The 21,409-nt window shown below is 39.3% G+C and overlaps 1 long non-coding RNA gene across 11 annotated transcripts in view; it reads right to left on the bottom strand.

Annotated features, from left to right (window-relative positions):
• Window positions 1-20,538: 20,538 nt before the first annotated feature.
• Window positions 20,539-21,409, bottom strand: part of LOC141566438 (uncharacterized) — a 34,802-nt gene continuing 33,931 nt past the window's right edge. For all 11 annotated transcript variants that reach the window (XR_012489311.1, XR_012489312.1, XR_012489315.1 and 8 more), the window contains one exon: window positions 20,539-20,864. This is a non-coding gene — a long non-coding RNA (uncharacterized LOC141566438). The remainder of the gene's footprint in view (window positions 20,865-21,409) is intronic.

The raw sequence follows: 21,409 nt of genomic DNA, 5'->3' as shown, positions 1-21,409 counted from the left end.
GAAAGAAGGAAGGAAGAAAGGAAGGAAAACACAGCACAATAATGTCTGACATACAGTAGATACTATATAAATATTCATCCTTTTCCTTCCAGATTCTTCTTTTTACCATTTTCCTCTATATTCTTTAGTCCTGGGATTGAACGTTCTTAAGACAATATGTTAGATCCAATATGTGTCATCTTGTAGAGCTTGGGAACCTTTTAAAAGGATCATATCATAGTTCCTACACCTGGTCTTTTTTTATGAGCCAGGAAGTGGGGAAGGGAAAAGAATGAATACTCACACCTGCTGTCACTTCACTGCCACCAGAGGACTGAATAGAGCATATGTCAGATGCTGAGACCAAGGTGTTGCAGCTCTTGAAATCGATGAACTGGGGCTATGGCTGAGGAAATCTGGCTTGCTGTGAGGGTGCTCATACCTGCTATGGGAATCTTGAGTCAACCCTCCATTTTTGCCTACTGTGGCAACTGATCAGCAGCAATTTTTACTTTGAGCATCTGGTTGCCATTATCACCCACTTTTCTTACTTTAAAATTCTTTGTTGATATTGCCACCATTTTAATCTGGTTCCTGTACAGCTTGAATCCAAAGGGAAGTCTTTTGAAGCCAAATCATTTCAGTAGCCCAAAGAAAGCCAAACTTCCAGGGAGAGAATTCCATTTTACCCAGGTTAGAGTTTAGCAGGCATGTGCAGGGACATCCCTATCATGGAGTGGACATGAAAACAACTTAATCAGATAGTTGACATGGGAAACCTGAAGAAGCTAGATAGTTTCCTGACTCTTCTTTGCAACACAACTTCATTATGTGGTTAAGAATGTTGTCATTTCCCAAAGAATTGAGTACTTATTCCAAAGTAAAGGATAAATGACTTTAGATTACCAGTGCCCCGCTGAAATCAATTCAGTGCATGAAGTATTTGCTGAGTGACATGCCTAATGCAGTATTGAACAGTAAGTGAAAAATAAGGAATCTGGTCCCTACATTTTAATAGCTTATGGTCTAGGAGACCTATAGGAGAAAACAGAAATACAAAAGTGAGGTTAAGAAGCACCTACCTCCAAGGCTGCAACTAACATACATCAGATCAGCTATCCCTTCTGCAAAATGACTAAAGAAGTAGTTATACAGCCTCTGATATTAAAAAAAAAAATCTGGGACTACTACTTTCAGAAGCAACCTGATCCACCTTTAAACAGTTCAAATTATTGGGGACTTTTCCCTTACATCAAATCAGTATGTGTCTTTATAAATTCTATTCTTTGCTCTTACTCCTCCCCTCTGGGGCCAAATGGAACACTTCTAATCCCTCTTCCATGTGACAGCCCTTCTAATACTCAAAAACAGCAATCCCGTACCTTCCAAGAGTTCACTTTCTTAGGCAAAACAAACCAATGCTCATTTGAAATGGATTCATGTCCCCTTACCATTCTGATGATCATGTTCCTGAGAGACTTCACCTTGTCAAAGTCCTTCTTAAAATGTACAAAGATTTCTGGATACAATCTGATCAGGACAGAGGACAACTGAACTTTCACACTCCTCATTCTGAACATTACAGCATCTTAATTAAACCTAGGATGGAATTAGTTTTTATTTGTTTGTTTGTTTTAATGACTTCAATGTCATACTGTGTGATTCATATTGAGCTTGCTGTCCACTAAAAAAAAAAAATCCTAAAAACCAGATTTCTTTTTTTGAACTGGTTCCCAAGATGAGTCTGAGTCCCATCTTGTCATTAATTAAAGGTGTAACTTTAAGGAAATTGTTTCGCCTCTATAAACTTTAATTTCCTCACCTACCAAATAGAAATGATAATACTATCTACTTCACAAGTTGGTTAGTTGAGAGGATCCTGTGAGATAATGTTTGTGAAAGTGATTTAAAATTGTAAACCTCTTAGGTAAATGTGAATCATTATTGTAATAATGCCTTAGATTTGGGAGCTTGATGGAATCTTATCTGGTCCATTTGGTTCATTTTACAGATGAGAAAATTAAGGCCTAAGGAAATGCCTACAATCTACTTGTTCTCTTTCTTTCTCTCTCCCCTCTTTTCTTTTTCTTCTTCCTTCCATTTTTCTTTCTTTATATCCATTTCTTATATTTTATTTTTTCTTTTTAAATATTTCATTAATTCTCTTTTTTTATATTAGTTACTTTCTAATGACTCCCCATTCATCACTATTAGAACATTCTACTTGCAACAAATCTGTGAAAATGGATGAAAAATATTTATTAAGCAACTGTTATTTTCCAGGTATTAGAAATACCTGGAAGCATTCGTATTTGGCATTGGAGATACAAACACAGAAATGAAACAGCCCTTGCCTTCAAAAAGCTTTTCTTGAATGATTGGCAGTGATGACACATATAGAAGAGCTTCAATAGATATAGAAAAAAATTTGGACAACATCCAAAAACTCATTTCTGTTAAAAAACAAATAAACAAAACAAAGCAAAACACAAAGCTGGATTCAAGGCAATTTCCAACAGACTTGGGATGGAAAATGCCGTTCTCATCCAGAGAGAGAATTCAGAAGACTGAATGTGAATCAGAGCATAGTATTTTCATTTCATTTCATTTTTCTTTCTTTCTTTCTTTCTTCCTCTCCCTCCCTCCCTCCCTCCCTCCCTCCCTCCCTCCCTCTCTCTCTCTCTCTCTCTCTCTCTCTCTCTCTCTCTCTCTCTCTCTCTCTCTCTCTCTCTCTCTCTCTCTTTCTTCCTTTCTCTCTTTTTTTTTTCTTGTGGTTTTTTCCCCCTTTGTTTTTATTTTTCTTGCACAACGTGAGAAATATGGAAAATTTTTAAAGGCACATATTTAATCTATACGAGATTGCCTGCTGTCTCAGGGTAGGGGTAGGGGGCTTAGGAGAGGGAGAGAAAAAGTTGGAACAAAAAAAATCTTATAAAAATAAATGTTGAGCAGGATGATTTCAGAAAGGCCTGTAGAGACTTACATGAACTGATGCTAATCAAAGTGAATAGAACCAAGAGAACATTATACACAGCAACAAGATTATACAATCATCAATTCTGATGAATGTGGCTGTTTTCAAAAGCGAGATGATTCAGATCAGTTCCAATGGTCCTACGATGGAGAGAGCCATCGGCACTAAGAGAGAGGACTGTGGGGACTGAATGTGGATCTACATTTGTTGTTTGCTTGCATTTTGTTTTCTTTCTCATTTTTTCCCTTTTTTGATCTGATCGTCTTGTGCAGCATGATAAATGTGGAAATATGTTTAAAATAATTACACATTTTTAACATATATCGGGTTACTTGTCATTTAGGGGAGAGGGTGGAGAGAAGGGAAGGAGAAAAAAATTGAAATACAAGATTTTGCAAGGGTGACTGTTGAAAGCTATATACATGTTCTGAAAATAAAACTCTGAGATACCACTACACACCTCTCAGATTGGCTAAAATGACAGGAAAAAGTAATGATGAATGTTGGAGGGGATGTGGGAAAACAGGGACACTGATACATTGTTGGTGGAGTTGTGAAAGAATCCATCCATTCTGGAGAGCAATTTAGAACTATGCTCAAAAAATTGTCAAACTGTGCATACCTTTGACTCAGCAGTGTTTCTACTGGGTTTGTATCCCAAAGAGATCTTAAAGAAGGGAAAAAGACCTGTATGTGCCAAACTGTTTGTGGCAGCCCTCTTTGTAGTGGCCAGAAACTGGAAACTGAGAGGATTTCAATCAATTGGAGAATTGTGAATAAATTGTGGTATATGAATATTATTGTTCTGTGAGAAATGACCAACAGGATGGTTTCAGAAAGGCCTAGAGAGACTTACATGAACTGATGCTGAGTGAAATGAGGGGGACCAGGAGATCATTGTATACTTCAACAACAATACTATATGATGATCAATGCTGATGGACATGGCCATTTTCAACAATGAGATGAACCAAATCAGGTCCAATAGAGCAGTAATGAACTGAACCATCTACACCCAGCGAAAGAACTCTGGGAGAGAACTCTATGAACTACATAGAAATCCCAATCCCTCTATTTTTGCCTGAACGCATTTTGGATTTCCTTCACAGGCTAATTGTACACTATTTCCAAGTCCAATTCTTTTTGTACAGCAAAACAATTGTTTAGACATGTATACATATATTGTATTTAATTTATACTTTAACATATTTAGCATGTATTGGTCAGCCTGCCATCTGGGATGGGGGGGGAGGAAGGGAAAAATTAGAGTAGAAGGTCTGGCAATTGTCAATGTTGTAGGGTTACTCATGCATATATCTGATAAATAAAAACTATTAAATAAAATTTTAAAAAGAAAATAAAAGGCTTTAGAAAATAAAAAAGAATATAAAAATAAATGTTGACAACTATCTTTACATGTATTTGGAAAAATAAAGTACTATGGGGGGAAGTGAACCCAAAAAACCACCTTTAGAAGGCACAGAAATAAATGAAGCATTCTTTAAAATGATAAAATGATTCCAAGCAAGGCATTATCTGTAATGGGAATAATTTGGAAGCCTTTCCAATAAGAGGAAAAGCAAAGATGTCAATGTTCACCATTAATACTGAATTTTGTACTTGAAACTCTAGCTATAGCAATAAGTCAAGAAAAATAAATTAAAGGAACAGACATAGGCTTATTCCATGGGAAATAAAGATGGCCCAGAGTGGCAATCCAAAGCTGAATCGATTAATTCACCCACAGAGGGAAACATGGCTTTCTTACGGTTTAGTTTTGAGGGTGCTGCTCCAGGTGGGGAGAGAGGGCAGAAGCAAAAGAGATGACAAAATATCCAACACAGAGATTGTGAAGCATCACCAATTACTGCACTGATTATTTGTTTGAAAGTATAAATCTAATTTATCTATAGCTCATTTCTCTGAAAAGATGAGGGTGATACATTTCACCATCAGTCTGCTGATGTTCTGATTGGATACTACATTGTTGTTTTTCTTTACATTATTGTGGTCATTATCTAAATGATTCTATTTCTACCTACCTTGCTCTGCATTAGTTCATACAAATCTTCTTGCATTTCTCTAAATTCATCATTTCTTATGGGCAATAATATCCCATCATATTCATAAACTACCACTTATTCAGCAATTCCTGTTGGTTTTTCCCCTAGTCTTTTCCTTGCATTCTGCTCTACTACTCATTCTCCTGTCCTTGGCCGTCAATAAAATTCCTGGAAATTGTGGTGGGATAAGGCTTTTGCAATCATGTTTCCCACCCAACCCCCACCTTTCCCCTCATCCTCACGGCTGCACTCTGGGTCAGTTGTTGCCTGAAGTGGCTTTTTAAGCAATTAGACTGAGCTGTTGGACACTTGCAAGCCTAATTGTTTCAAAAGCCCTTGAAGGATTTGAGTCCCTGCTCTTAGAAAGCCTGTGAAGTGGGAAATCTGTGAAGACCTAAGAAGTGTGAAGAATTAGGGCTTCTTCTTCTCCTCCTTCTCTTCTTTCCTCTTCAAAGTTTCCCTCTAGATGGGAAAGTAAGAACAGAGTCATATGATCCCAAATCTTCCCAGAGCTGTTGGGCTCAGTCTCGGGATATTAGAGCACTGGGCAGGGAGTTTACGAACTGAAGCATTACTATCTCCCTATAACTTCATTTAAGATTGGTTAAGTGTCCCACTATCCCAGGCTTCTAGATGGATGTCCTGGGAAGATGCTATTCCTTTTGAGGGTTTCCTAAACTATATTAGCAGAAAGCAGAAAAGCCTTTTGAACAGACCCCTGAGTGGAAAGAAAAATCATCTTAAAAGCTTCTCCTCCCTTAATTGCCCACTTCCCATTCATTCATTAAACAAACATTTCTAGATATGAGTACTATCTACAGGTCTTATCTAAGGGAGGACTCATTTTGTAGTGTTCATACTAACTGTGAGATTCTCATGTCACTCTTTCTTCAGTTTCCTCCTTTGTAAAAATAAATTGGACTAGCTGACCTCTAAGCTTTTACTTAGGTTTAACATATGTTTGGGAAGAGCATATAGTTTTTACTGGAGCAAGAAGCCATGCCAAGGGAATAGCATAAGCTTAAATAGAAAGGGAGGTTGAGGACAGCATAAAATGTCTTAATTCCTAAGCAAACATTTAGAATGCACCCTGTAGGCCTTGGGAAATCATTAAAATTTTCTGATGATCAGAACTCTTTTAGGAAGATTAATCTGAGATAATATTCTTTCTCTCCTGTCTATACTCAGTAGAGAAGGCAAAAATCTAAGAATATGATGGATGTTCTGTCACCTATTCCCTATGCCACATTTCCTCACTGTCTAGCACATAGTAGGCAATTAATAAGTGTTTTTTTAGACTGACAGACTGATTGCTTCCTGCTCTGACATTCTTAGTGGTATATTCTAGCATTTTAAGTTCAGAGGTCTCTTCCAGTACTGACATTTTACTTTGTATTTTCTAACATTCTTTGTTCTAAGGTCCTTTCCAAAGGTTCACTATTCTGTGTTTCCAGGTCTCCTCCAGCTCTAATACTCTATGTTCAACTCTATGTTCATTCGTTCAACAAACATTATTAAGAGCTTACTCCACGAAGCTTCATGTTTTGTGGTTCTTCAGGAAGTTCAATGTTTGGTTCATTTATTCCTTTCAATCACCCTCAGGCCTTTTCAAAGCTTTGAAAGGGCAGCTGTGGCCTATGGTACAAAGAGCCTGGCATCTTCAGTTAGAGGTCCTTGCATGCTAGATCTGGTGATCACCTGAGTGAACTCTTAGCAAATAAGTCACTTCTCTAGCTGATCTTCAGTACTCTTCGGTATAAAATGGGAATATTAAAATAGATGATAATTCATATTTATAAGTTCAAAGACTCTAAATCCTATGATACTTGATAATGAGGGTAGAGTTTTCTGATTTTCCCTGCATATATCTTGTTAGGAGCAGTTAGGTGGAATAGTAGATAGAACATTAGTCTTAGAATCAGAAAGATTCATCTTCATGAGTTCAAATACAGGCTCAGTCATGAAAAGTCCGAAACATGACTGAATAAACAACATCTTGTTAATACATGGTTGTCTCTGTGTTATTAGACTGTGAATTCCTTTAGAGCAAGCACTGATTTTTGCAGGGCTTAATACAATGCCTAGTGTCTAGTAGATGTTTCATAATTGTTTCTCAACCAATTGACAATAAAATAATTAATCAATCCATGGAAGGCTGGGGAATATTCCTTTTGAGTCAAGCTCCAGAGGAGGAAAGCATCTTTGAAGTCTATGGCCAGATTCTCATTCATTGGTTGTCTCGATTTAGGTTAAAGTTTTGATTTTTATGAAATAATAATCTTTTTTAGAGGCACATGTGGTTCCTAAACATTGTAGTAGTAATGAAAATACTAATTCATGGCAAGGAACTAGAAATTGAGTGGATGCCCATCAGTTAAGGAAGGGCTGAATAAGTTATGGTATATGAATGGAATGGAATATTACTGTTCTATAAGAAAAGATCAGCAGTCTAATTTCAGAAAGACCTAGAGAAACTTATGTGAGCTGTTGCTAAGGAAAGTGAGTAGAACCAAGAGGACAATGTATACAGCAAGAAGATTATGTGATGATCAATTGTGGTGGACTTAGCTATTTTCAACAATGAGGTAATTTAGGGCAATTCTAATAGACTTGTGATGGACAGAACCATCCAGATCCAGAGAGAAGACAATAGGGACTGAATGTGGATCACAACGTAGCATTTTCACCTTTTTGTTGTTGTTGTTATTGTTATTATTTGTTTTTTCTTTCTTTCTTTCTTTCTCATTTTTCCTCTTTTTATCTGATTTTTTCTTGTGCAGCATGACAAATATGGAAATATGTGTAGAAAAATTGCACATGTTCAACCTATATTGGTTTGCTTGCTGTCTAGGGGAGATGGGAGGTGGAGAGGGAAGAAGAAAATTTGAAAATAAGGTTTTGCAAGGGCAAATGTTGAAAACTATCAAAAAATAAAAAAGGAAAAAGAATTCATTTATAGTGTTTTAAGGTTTGCAAAATTCTTTATATACTTTTTCTTAGTTGACCCTTGCTACAATCTTATCAGACAGATGCTATTATTATTCCCATTTTACATAAGAGGAAACTTTAAGTTTCAGGTGAAATGACTGGTTCAGCATCTCAGATAAGTCAGTGCTCACTGAATAAATAGCTCTTAGTTAAAATACACACTCCACTGGGAGAGATACCAATTTAAGTGGTTATTTGCATTTTATATCTTTGTCTGATTGGAAATTTTGAGGCCAGATTTTCCTAAGGGAGAGTAAAAAAAGAAATACTAAGAAGAATCAAAGAATCATTGCCTTCAGAGCTGAAAAGATTCTTCCAAGTCTTCATTATACTCAAAGAGAAATTGAGGCTTAGAAAGATGAAGTGGTTTATTTTATAGCAAAATCAGGAGTGTAAAGTACGTATTCTGATTTCAGCTCCAGTTTTCTTTCCACTAGAGTAGTTAATCTTAAAGTATATTGAGAATCTGGAGTAGGAGCAGCTGGAAGAGAGGTGACCATCAAAAAGGGGAAATTCTGTGCAGAAAAGAGGGAGTTTTGGAGAAAGGATTGTGGAAGATAATCAAACACTGCCATACCTGTTTTCTTAACACTTCTTCTCTCAATTAAATTCAACAAGAATTTATCAAGTACTCACTGTGTGCAGAAAATTATTTTAGGTGCCAAGGGAAACACAACTTTTAGCTAGCAAGGATTCTTCCCACAAAGATCTTATAGGGAGATTGAGAAACCCACATAGAAAACTAGAATATATCCTATGAATTAAGCATGTATTAAGCACCTACTTCCAGGCATGATGAAGAGTTCTTAAGAATTACAAAAATCAAAGGTCTATGTAAGGTCTTGAGAGAAAATCATTATTTACAATACGCATCTTAAAAAACCATATGGAAAACAAGGCTTTTAAGCTAGGGTTTAAAGGCTAAAGAGAAATTGAGTGAAAATCATGGATGACATCCCAATCCTATAACAGGAAACCAGAAGGAGAAGCATGATGGACAGAACCACAGGTTGTTTTCAAGAAATGGGCTAGAAGCATAGAGTAAGTGGAGGGAATAAGATTGATAAAATAAGATGAAGCTGGAAAAGTTGAGGGTCATTAGATTTTGGAGAGCCTTGAATGCCAACAGAAGGCACTGGAACTTTATTTGGCAAGAGGGAGTCACTGAATGTTTTTTAGGGCAGAAGGAAGAAAAATTTGGCAAGGTTTTTTTTTTTTTTTTTTTTTTTTTTTTTAACCTTTAAACTTTAAAGGATGGAGGAAGGGGAAGAGAAGGAAAGAAAAGAGCATGGAAATGCATGTAATACATTGGAAGAATTTTTGCATATGGAGACAAAGGATCTGAATTCAAATCTTGATGATTTGATTATTCAAATAATTTCTTACTAAATCATTGCTTTTTATGGGCCTCAGTTTCTTCATCTGTTAAGTGAGAAAGTTGGATTAAATCACCTCAAGAATTCTTCCCAACTCTAAATCCAACTCCAAAATGAGTTATATATTATCTTTAAGGTCCCTACCAGCTTAGTCTACACCAGAAGGTAGATGGTGATGAGGGTGTAGACTAAGCTGGTTGAGCAATATGAATAGGAAAGGGGACAGATTCAAAAGAAACCGAAATTCAGGGGTGTTTTATATTGTGCTCTCTCCACCTCCTTTCTCCCTGACCAGGCTCCACCTCATTATGGCTCTTAGCCCTTTACTTGCCTAAGGAGGATAGACGCATCCATCCCAGGGCCCCTTTGCTTTCAGGGTGAAGGGAAAAGGTATTTGGCCTGGGGCTGGGGGAGGGCGGAAGGGGGTGGTCAGGGAGTTAGGCCACTTCTCCCAGAGGGCTGTCGGCTGTTTATATGTAAACATTAAGGAGAGAGAAAGCAGCTTCCTGTAGATTTAATTTTTTAAGGGGGAAGGGTGAGGAAAGAACTTGAAATCCTTACCTGCAGTTTTCTATTCCCCTCCCCTTCCTTGAGGCTCCTTAGGGCCCTTCTCTTCTACAAACAAATCTCAAACTGAAAGCGAGTGGAATCTCTTTCAAGACTTTCTCTTAAACATCCACTTCTCTTGGAAGAAAAGCCTCAGAAGGCTCCATGATTTCATTCATTCATTCATTTCAATCTATTCTTTAAACTTTAGCTCAGCTGCTTCATTCTTCATGAAGCCTTCCAGGATTCTTCCTGAAAGGAATGAGATTTCTGGTCTCTGGGAATCCAGGGCCACAGCCTGTGAAAAGAAAACTAGATCTGGAATTAAAGACCTGGGTTCAAATCCCATCTCTGCCATTTACTTTCTGAGTTACCCCAGTCAAGCTGCTCCCCCTCTCCTGGCCTCAGTTTCCTTGTCTGTTAAAGTAGGAAGATGGATTAAATCAACTCAAAAGTTCTTCCTAACACTAAACTGATGATCCCAGAAGTGGGGCTTGTGTGTGTGTGTGTGTATTTGGTAAAGTGATACTATTTGATAGGAAAGAAAGCCTAATCCCACTCCCATCCCCCTCATCACTTTCTCTGTGAATTTATTTCACTTGTATTTACCTTGCCAGAGCCTGGCACATTATCTGACACGTAGTAGTTTCTTTGGTAGTGCTTGCTAATTGATTGATTGTTTGACTGAGTTCCATCTATCAACAAGCATAGATATAGTGCCTAGAGCCAGCCTTGGAGGCTGGAAGGTCTAAATCCAGCCCTTGATAAATATCAACTGTATGACCCTGGGCAAGTCACTTGACCTTTTAGCAATCCAGATAACTTGGCAAGACTAAACTGCAAAGCAGATGCTTGACTTGCATTGGCAAAGGAAATTCTTCACTAGAAGTTCCTTATATCGATGAAATTACAGGCATAGTCAGAAAAAAAGAAAAGTTCTAGACACTGTGTTAATAACTGGAAACAAAAGCAAAACAAAATGAAGATAGCCCCTTCCCTCAAGGAAGTTACATTCTATCTGGAAAGATACCATGTGTACATGTGAATAGATTCAATGTATATAAAAGCATAAGTACAAGCTACTTTATGAAAAGAGATTTGTCTTATGCTACCCAAAATCCTTCCTCAGTTGAAAATTCTAAAAATCATAACTCATAATACCATGCTATGTAAAAGTTAACAAGAAACAATGTTGTTTAAATCGTAATCTACTCTTTGTGACTCTTTTTTGGAATTTTCTTGGCAGAGATACTGAAGTGATTTGCCATTTTACAGTTGAAGAAACCTGAAATAAACAGGGTTTAAGTGACTTACTGGCCCAAACTAAGGAGTGCCTAAGCCTGAATTTGAACTCCGGTCTTCCAGAATCCAAGCTATATGCCATCTAGATGCCCTATAAGAAACAGTTTGCCTCCCAGCAATGCTGTGAGGTAGAAAGTGTGGTGGGGGAAGCTAGGTGTCATAGGGAATAGAAAGCTGGGCCAGGAGTCAGACTCATTTGCCTGAGTTCAAATCTGTCCTCAGACCCTTTCTTAGCTGTATAACCCTGAGCAAGTCACTTCATCCTGATTGCCTCCATTTTCTCATCTGTAAAATGAGCTAGAGAAGGAAATGACAAACCACTCCAGTATCTCTGCCAAGAAAATCTTAAATAGGGTCAAGAAGACTCTGACATGACTGAATAACAACAATGAAAGTCTGCAATACTGCAATGAATTGAATTACCTTTCTCATTACCTAACACAACACCTAGTTATAGCCTTAGGCAATAATAAGTTTTCAATAAATACTTGTTAACTTTTTTTTTTTTTTTTTCTGTAAGAGGAAAGGAAAAGATGTAAAGGGGGAAAAGGAGGGAGGGCCGAGAGGAGGGAAGTCATCTTTGTGTTTCAGAACAAAAATCACCTTGTCTGGAGAGGTGAGAGTCAAGGAAGGGATCTGGCAGGAGAAAGTTAAAGAAGGAAGAGAGAAGAGTAAAGCCTGAACCCAAAGCCCCCAAAGTACAACCTACATTTACCATGAATATGTAGAGGAATCTGAGTGATATCCAGACAGCACGGGGATGATCTCAAAGGGAAGCAAAAAATAAAATAAAATAAAACATTTTTGTTTCTTAAGAAGTCCTACCTTAAAAGGGGCTTCATTTCTCCCAATCCCTTGATTTTATTGGCGAGGAAACTGAGCCCAAGAGAGGGAAAAATCAAATAATCTCACACATACACACATATGTATGAATGTTCCAAGGCAAACGAGGGTAGTCCGCATTCACACAACTAGCATCAAATGTCTGAGACCAGATTTGAACTCAGTTCCTTCTGACTTCTGGATTGGTACTCTATCCATTGTACCATCAAACTGCCCCTAACTCCTAGAATTTAAGAATTGGAACATACCTCATCTAACATCTAGTTCAATTCAAGCCTTGAAATAATTCCCACAGAAAACTAATAAATTAAAACATTAAAAAAAGAATTCCCACTATGACTACAAGATAATTGGTAAAGAAGCATTGGCTTGAAAGTGTCCAAGAAGGGGGGAAATACTAACAATTACTTAATTAGAGGCATTATTAAGTGCTTATTATATATGGTCATTATATAGGCACTTTTGGTTCAAAGAAAAAAAAGTGAAAGTCCATACATTTAAGAAGCTAACAGTCTAGTGGGAGTTATGGGAGAGACTGCAGAAAGGAGACAGCATGTAGATACATGGTTATGTCTATCTATAGGAACTTAGCATTTGCTACACATGTAGATATGTTGTTGTTTGTCCTTCATTCTCGAAGAGGAAATTATCAGGGAGTAATGCTATAACATGCAAGTGAATGAATGTGAGGGAGGACTGTTCAAAGAAAGTCACCAACCTCACTTTCTCCTCCAGAGCCACGTGGGTCCAGTGCCCAGATACAGATCAGGATTTGAACAATGTGGCCAGCTCATTGCAGTTGTGCTCTCTGTTGGAGGTTTGAATGCTTGGCTATTTAGCTTAAGAAAGGACTTCAAGGTCAGGTACCTTATCCTGCCAGGTGATCTTCAGTATCTTCCTAAGACAAAGCAATGGAAGCAATTTAGTTTCCTGGTATGACGCTGGCAGACTGTCCAGGTTTCACAGGCACACAACAATGAGGTCAGCACAATGACTCTGAAGACATTTAATTTGGTAGGCAGCCTAATACCTTTCTCTCCCAAACTTTCCTTCAAAGCATCCCAAACGTTGAGCTAGCTCTGACAGTGCCTTCATCAACCTCATCATCTATATGAACATCCCTGGAAAGTATATTACCAGTATTCAACCTTTTTCCATTTGTTGTAACTAATGGTTCCATATATGAATGATGTATATGCCAAACTAACCATTCCACTTTGGGGTAGCTCTAATTGTTACATAAGTTTTATTCCCACTTCCGCCCACCACACACACAGACATCAAACTTAAATGTATCTTATTGCAACTTCTTAAGATCATAGGTTTGTACTCTGCTTTTCCTAAGGGAAAGGAAGAGCAGTGAACTGGTAATCCTTGGAAATTCTATATTAGGCTTGACATCCTTTCTTAGATTGCTTTAGGAACTCATTTGGTCCTATCCGGAACCTAGACACTTAGAGGTCCTGAAAAAGGGGAGAAATTTAAATTAGAGATACAAGATTAGGGAAATTGGAACTCTTCCCCATTTTGAGATGGAAAGAGCCATAGGACACTGACTATATTATGATACATATTTATAGAGTGCTTAGAGATGTTTTTCTTAGTCTTATCCCACCTTGTAAAGAAGGGGGTAGTGAGGAACACCCCCCAAACACTAGAATTATAGGGAGACACTCCTTCTCACACACACACACCTCTCAAGAGGACCCCCTTCCTCAACTCTCTCTTGCTTTATATCAACTGCCCAAGATCTCTTCAGCAAGCTGGATTCCTTCTCCCTCTGACATATCCCCTTACAAACCCCACCCCCAGGGAAATATCAGTCTGGCAGACTGGAAAGCTTAAGAATGGGGGAAAAATATACTACTGTGCTGTTTTATTTTAGGAAGGGGGGGTCCCTGAACTAAGAATAAACTCCAGAAGCAACATCCACACTCCCCAAAAATATTCCATTGATTCAGTCTATTCCTAGACAACAGACACCGCCCCTCAGGAGTACGAAGCCATGAGGAAAATCAAAGAAGACTCCGAAGAGTTCACATTTATGTGGGATTTCTAAGGTTTACAAAGACTTTCCCTTACAACAACCCTATAAGGTAGGTGCTATTGGGGAAGGGTGAAAAGGCAAAGGTAGAAAGAAAAAAAAATCTGACTGTGATTTTCACTGGTGTAAAGGCAATTCAGCACCTGTTCTATAGCTTAAAAGTCTTTTCTTAGAGCTTCTTTTAAGATTAGTTGTTATTCATATACCTTAACATGTATAACATATATTGGATTGCTTGCTATCTAGGAGAGGGTGGGGGGGAAGGAGGGGAAAATCTGAAATAAAGGCTATATAAGGGTCAATGTTGAAAAATTATCTATCCATATGTTTTGAAAATAAAAAGCTTTTAAAAATAAATATTTGAATGTTTAAAAAAAAGATTAGTTGTTATTCCCATTTTACTGATGAAGAATTGAGACTCAGAGACAGGAAATATCTAAGTAGAGAGAGAGAGAGAGACAGAGACAGAGACAGAGAGACAGAGACAGAGGAGAGAGACAGAGAGAGAGAGAAAGAGAGAGAGAGACAGAGACAGAGAGACAGACAGAGAGAGAGAAAAAGAGAGAGAGAGAGGAGAGAAACAGAGAGAGAGAGAGAGAGAGACAGAGAGAGAGAGAGAGAGAGAGAGAGACAGAGAGAGAGAGAGAGAGACAGAGACAGAGAGACAGAGACAGAGACAGAGGAGAGAGACAGAGAGAGAGAGAAAGAGAGAGAGAGACAGAGACAGAGACAGAGAGACAGACAGAGAGAGAGAAAAAGAGAGAGAGAGAGGAGAGAGACAGAGAGAGAGAGAGAGACAGAGAGACAGAGACAGAGACAGAGAGAGAGGAGAGAGACAGAGAGAGAGAGAAAGAGAGAGAGAGACAGAGACAGAGAGAGACAGAGACAGAGAGAGAGAGAGAGGAGACAGTGAGAGGGAAGGAGAGAGGAAGGGAAAAAGAGGAGGGAGGGAGAGAGAAGAAGGAAGGAAAGAGGAAAGGAAAGAAGGAAGGAAAGAAAATTAAGTCTTAAAGAGGGCAAGTGATTTCTTTAAGAGTGTATAGACTCAGACCATTTCTCTCCCTCTCTTCCCACTTCCTCCTCACCAGAAATAAAATAAAATGGCAGACTAGGTAGGCTCTTCCTTTCAACTTCCAAGCAATGATAGCAAGGTAGAGTTTGGGAGGTAGGGGCCCCAAGGGGATGACCATTTGTCCTCTGGCCAGAAGTCCAGAGTACAAAGGAGTCCGACCCTTCTCAGAGGCCACACCAATCCAGGCTGACCAACAAGGGAAGGGGACACCTCTGACCTGCCAAGTGTGTCTGGAATCACTGACAAGAACCAAACCTCCTCTCTTCATATCCCTTCTCCTGCCCCTACCACCACCCCTTTAGAATTTGTTATTTTCCTTTCCAGAAAGATTAGTCTGTGTTACTCCTCTATCAAAGTCAGGAGAATAAATATGTGGTTGGGAGACAGAAAAACCCAGGCCCAAAGGGCCCCACTCCCCCTGCAGCATAAACCCTGGGGCTTTTAACCAGAATGGCTTTCAGTAAATCTCTCCTATCAGCAGAAACCTTTGAGAGAGTTTGTTTAAAGGCCCAGGAGATAAACAGCTCAGAGAAATGTTTGTTTAAGATGTATGTTCTGTGCCCCCAATCGGAGGCTAGGATTTCTATCTGTGGGAGAGAAGGGAGCCTCGCCCACTCCTGTGACCTGGGGTGAGAGAGGCCTCCCAGAGGGGCTCCAAGGCCCCAGGGGGAGTCACTCTAGGATGGGGGTTGGGACCAGCACCTGAGGCTGCTCTCTGTATGGCCCTTAATGAAAGCACCAAAGTTGGGGAAAGGAACTGGACCTTTCCCCTCCCCCGCACCTGTCAGGATCTCTGCAGGGAAAAAGGAGTCCAAGAGAAAAGGTCATAAAGAGGGAAAATTCATTGGAAGTTCAACATTTATTAAGGCCTACCATATGTCAGAAAGAAAAATAAGATATGATCCCTACCCTCTGGGAGTTTCCAATCATACATGAAAGAGATTTTAGAAGCCAAATAATCTGACACCCCCCCATTTTACAAATTAAAGAAAAACTGGGGTCCAAGAAGGTTAAATGATTTATCCACCATTGCACAGGTAGCAAGAGTGACACAGGTCCTCTGAACTCAGAGCCAGTACTCTGTCCACTGTATATAATAATGACTAACATTTATCTAGCACTCACTATGTGTCAGGCACTGTGCTAAAAGCATAACAATAATAACAAAATAATAATAGCTAATATATTTATATAGTACTTACTTTGTGTCAGGCATTATGCTAAGAGCCATAACAATTATATAAAAAATTATAATAGCTAATATTTATATAGCATTCACTATATGTCAGGCACTGTGCTAAGGGTCATAGCAAAAAATTTTAAATAATAGCTAATCTATCACTTATTTGTGTCAGACACTGTGCGAAGCTCTTTACAATTGTTATCTCATTTGATCCTTACAGCAACCTTGGGAGGTAGGAGCTATTATTATCCCCATTTTACAGAGGAGGAAAGTTTTGCAAAGGTCACACAGTAAATAAGTATCTAAGGCCAGATTTGAACTTTCCTGACTTCAGACCCAGCACTAAATCTACTGTGTCAAATACAAAATTGAATATAAATGCACAGAAAGATAGAGCAAAGTGCAATAAGAGTTTAAAAGAGAGAAGACTCATTTTCAGGTGCACAGGTATGGTAGCATGGAAAGATTCCAGATTTAGGGTCAGAGAATAATGAGTGAATGATTTCCCTTTTCTGAAGCATGATTCTAAGTTTTTATTGACAGACATATAGAGTAGGGCTTCTTAAACTTTTCCCAATCTCGACTCCTTTTCACCTGAGAAATTTTTATGTGATTACGTATTTACATAGATATATAAGCATTATATAAATATATAAAATAGCTATACAAATAATAAATCATAATTTCTCAACCCCATATGGGATGGCAACCCACAGTTTAAGAAGCTTTAATACAGAGCACAAAGGAAGTTGAGATGTAGACCCAGTACTCAAGAATTTTACAAGTACAGTTAGCAAGACAAACAAATCTAATATCTGAAGAAGAAAATGAACCATAGCAGGCAATATGTAATCTCTAAGTGCCTGATCCTCACATTAGGGAGGTGTTAGAAGAGTGGGGGGCGGGGAAGAGGGAAGGGAAAGGAGAGACCTGGGTTTCTGGGAGTCAGGAAAGACAATGAAAGAAGGAGCACTTAAATTGGATGTTTCCCAATCTCACTTTCTATCCAAAAAGAAAAAAGAAAAGTGGGAAACGGTCATTGTATGAGAAAAGGAGCCCTTGAACAAGGGGAGGCTGGGTGAGAGAGGAAAATTAGGCTTGGGGGATGGAAAAAACTGAGAGGGAAAGAAAAAGGAATGTCTTACAGGAAAGTGGAACGTTGGTTAATCGAAGCAAGTCAGCAGATCGCTGAGCACCTATCTCAGATCTCAGGCTTTCCCTGGGGAATCGCAGTGAGCCCAGGCACAATTGTAAAGCAAGCCGAGAGTAGCCTCTGATGTCTCCCCTATACCTCCCCCATCTCCATCTATTTCTCTAGAATGCTGAAATTTCTTGCTTGCCTCCTGCCAGTTCCAAGTCAGCTCTAGACCTTTCCCAGAGGTCCTGGCATTCTTTCCTAAAGATAGGATCGATCTGGTATTAATGCAGGTAATTCTTGCTAAGAGATTAATGGCTGGTGGAAGCTATATATTGCCTATTTCTTCTAATGCTACTCACTCTCTGGACTTTTCTACTTCTTTACTTGCCCTTTCAAAATGTTTCTGCCCAAGGCAGCTTGCTCTTCTGAATGATGAGTACCTAATCTGGCCTGACATTTCATGAGTGCTCATGTCCAGCCTTGTCATTTTACTCCCAGCTTAATTCTGCCCCTAGACATCTCATCTTCTCACCAACAGTCTCCTCCTATTCTGTCACCTTCCCTAAATAAGAATGTAAGCTCTTTGAAGTCAGGGATAATCTTGCTTGCTTGTATTTGTATTGTCAGGGCTTAGGATAGTTCCTGGCACATAACAACAGTTTGGTAACCTAATTATTTTTTTTTATTTTAAAAATAACATATTTATTATTTATTTTAAACATTCTTTTCTTTTTAAACTTTGAGTTCTAAATTCTCTCTGCACCTCCTACCCCTTCTCTACCCACTGTCTCAGTGGCAATGTGATATCAATTATATATGTGAAATCATGCAAAACATATTTTCATATTCGCCATGTTTCCAAAAAAGCAAGAAAAATTAAGAAAGTGAGAAAATTATACTTCAATTTGCACTCAGAGTTCATCAGTTTTCTCTCTGGAGGTGGAGCTTAATAAATGTGCTCTGTGTGTGTGTGTTTCTCCTCCCTGTCCTCTCTATCTCCTCTCTCTCTTCTCTCTTTTCCTCTCTCCCTCTCTGCTCTCTCCTATATGGACCAAAATACATTCACACACACACACACACACACACACACACACACACACACACACACACCCCAACCACTGTCTTCCCAGGTAATATCAATTCATTTTAATAGTGTCCATCGATACCGTAATCCAAAAGAAGTAGTAATAAAAGAATTTCTGGCATAAAATAAAGGAGGAGGAAGGGTTGGTATTTTGGGGCAGGCAAAGCTTTTCTTAGCCCCTCCTCAAATGGCATCTTAAGTCTCTTCTTCCTATGTGAGAGCAGTATGATTTAGTGAGACACAGATTGGACTTCTTGTCAACAGAGAACTTGGGTTCAAATCCCTCTTTGCCATTTCATAACCATGAAGAAGTCACTTTATTTTTCTGAACCTCAGTCTCTGCCTCTGGAAAATGGGATATAACTCTATAACTTCCTCCCAGGGATGTTGTGAGTATCAATTGTAATAATGGGTACAAAGTTTTGCAGAAATGTCAGCTATTATAATCATTATAATCATTATTAGTGTGGATAAGACCATGAGCCAACACCCCTAGTTTTAAAGGGCCAGCATTCCTGACCTATCTCCACCTCCATGGCAAGACTTAAATATTAGGGTCTTCCTGGGATACTTTTCTCTTCTCAATGCCTCAACAAGGAAAACCCTCCTGCCTGGCTGCCACGAAGCCAGCACTTTTCTTTTCAAAGCTTCTGCATCTCTTTTCCCTCCTCCCCTCACCCAAAAGGAGGATGCCCCTTCTGTTGAGTACACAGCCTGTAATTTGGCTGTCAGATCCCAGCCAGCAGGTCAGTGTTGTGACTGACTGTATAAGGATCGCTCCCTTAAGGGTAATTACACTAAATTCCCCTCTGAAGGACAGCTCTCTCTGGATATAATACAAGAAAACCCGCTTCTCCCATTCACTGAAATTCATGAATTCGGCGCCTGTCACCAGCACCCCAGAAGCTAGACACTCAGCTCCTGAGTTTCAGTGCAACCATCAAGGTGAGTTGTAAGAAATGTGGCACTTCTTGACACCCCTTCTACAACTCTACTCCCCCCCTCTTCCCACCATAGAGAGAAATGAATACATATGCTGGGATCAGGCAGGAAGGGCCTAGAGGTTACACACAAAAGCATGACTGACCCTGGGTTGGCTAAATCAAGATCTAGGGATGCCTTCATGTTAGGAATCAGGAATTGATGGGTGCAATCCAGGCCCTGGAATAGGACCCCCCAGAAACCCAGTAGCTGCTGAGAGACAACTTTGGACTCTCAAAGCAATTCATGTCTATACATCATCTCACCCAATTGAGATTAGGATTTCATAGTTTGCATAGATTTAGAACTGGCAGGGACCTCAAGGGACATTTAACCCAACCCTTTCAATTTCCAGATGGGCAACTGAAGCTCAGAGAATTGAACTAAATTCTCCACATCACATAGATTAAAAGCAGTAGTTTGGATTTAAGCACTAATACCAAATCTATAGTTGGGTGATAGAATTTAGAGATAGAAGAGACTAAAGATCATCAAAGCTGACTAACCTCTTGATGTTAGAGAAATGAGGAAACTGAGGTCCAGGAAAGGGAATGATTTATCTAATATCATACTTTAATTCCTTCAACATGCATGTCCAAAGTACGCATGATCTATCCTTCTTGGTCCATGGCATCAAATACAATGGAGAGACCTATCTTTATTATGAAAAAACTGACAGTTTGGTGAAGGAGCAAGACCTAGGCCTCCATGAAAAGTTAAGAATACTATAAGAGCCTGTAGAGAAAAGAATGACTTGAAGGAACAAAAAACCCCAACCCTCAATTCCTCTGGAGTGAAGGCAATGGGGAATGTTGGGTATAGTTTCCCACCTGGCAGCCTACCCCAGTACTCTCTAACTTCTCCCCCTGGCACTATCTTGGGGACACCTCTTCAAGAGTCCGGGAGTCACTCACCCACAACAAACAGTTAAAAGGAAGAAAGTGGAGCTGGCGATATCAATGCACTTTGATAACAATAAACTCTGCTTTTAATTTATGCTAATGTGTGGGGCTGTGGTGACAGTAAGAACTAAATTACAGAGTGGCTTTCCAGCTGGTAATTATCCCCCCATTTTTCGCTGCTCTGGAAGATGGACACACAATTATGCTCTCTTGCTGTATATTAATACGGATTCTTGACATCTTCAGCAGACCCGGAGCTGTCATCGGGCTTTTTGTCTCCTTTAATTGAAAATTAATGGTTACTGGGTTGCCACGGAAACAGAGGCCACGGACGCCAATGGCGCTCACGTCTCACCGAGGGACTGGCGGCATCGGGAGTCCGGAATGACCTTGAAAGTTAAAAGAAAAAAAAAACTTAAAATAAAAAAGAGGGGGAGAGAGGAAAAAAAGAATGGGAGATGGTGAGTGGGAGATTATGTGTCAAAGGCGAGGGAGAGGAGAAAGGAGAGACTCAAGGCAGAAGCAGGCTGGGGGATGGCATGAATCTAGGGGACCTTACTGCCTTTTGTGTCTGAATTGTTTGTAATGTGAATGCATACCTAAGGGGGTAGGGGCATTGGATGACATGATTTCTTGAGGCCCCTTTCACCTCTAAGATCTGTGGTTCTAAGGAAAATGAAAATATAGGCTGTCATTGCACATAACCACATTGAGAGTAAAGAGATAGGGTATATAGTTGGCTTGTGTGAGTACTGGTCAAGTGGCAAAGTGGGCACTAGTCGGGCAATAGGGAAGAAGGAAGGTAGCCATGCTATAAGGGCACTAGCCCAGTAGTAAGATGGGCTGTGCCGTCAGCATGAGGGAGGGGCTGCCTCACTCACGAGTGAGTCCTGAGAAGCTGCCACAACATTGCCATCAATTTGAAGACACAACA

This window comes from Sminthopsis crassicaudata, chromosome 4 (genome assembly GCF_048593235.1).
Source record: "Sminthopsis crassicaudata isolate SCR6 chromosome 4, ASM4859323v1, whole genome shotgun sequence".
NCBI lineage: Eukaryota > Metazoa > Chordata > Mammalia > Dasyuromorphia > Dasyuridae > Sminthopsis > Sminthopsis crassicaudata.
Note: the sequence above shows the minus strand (reverse complement) of the source record. Positions and strands in the feature narration are given on the sequence as shown.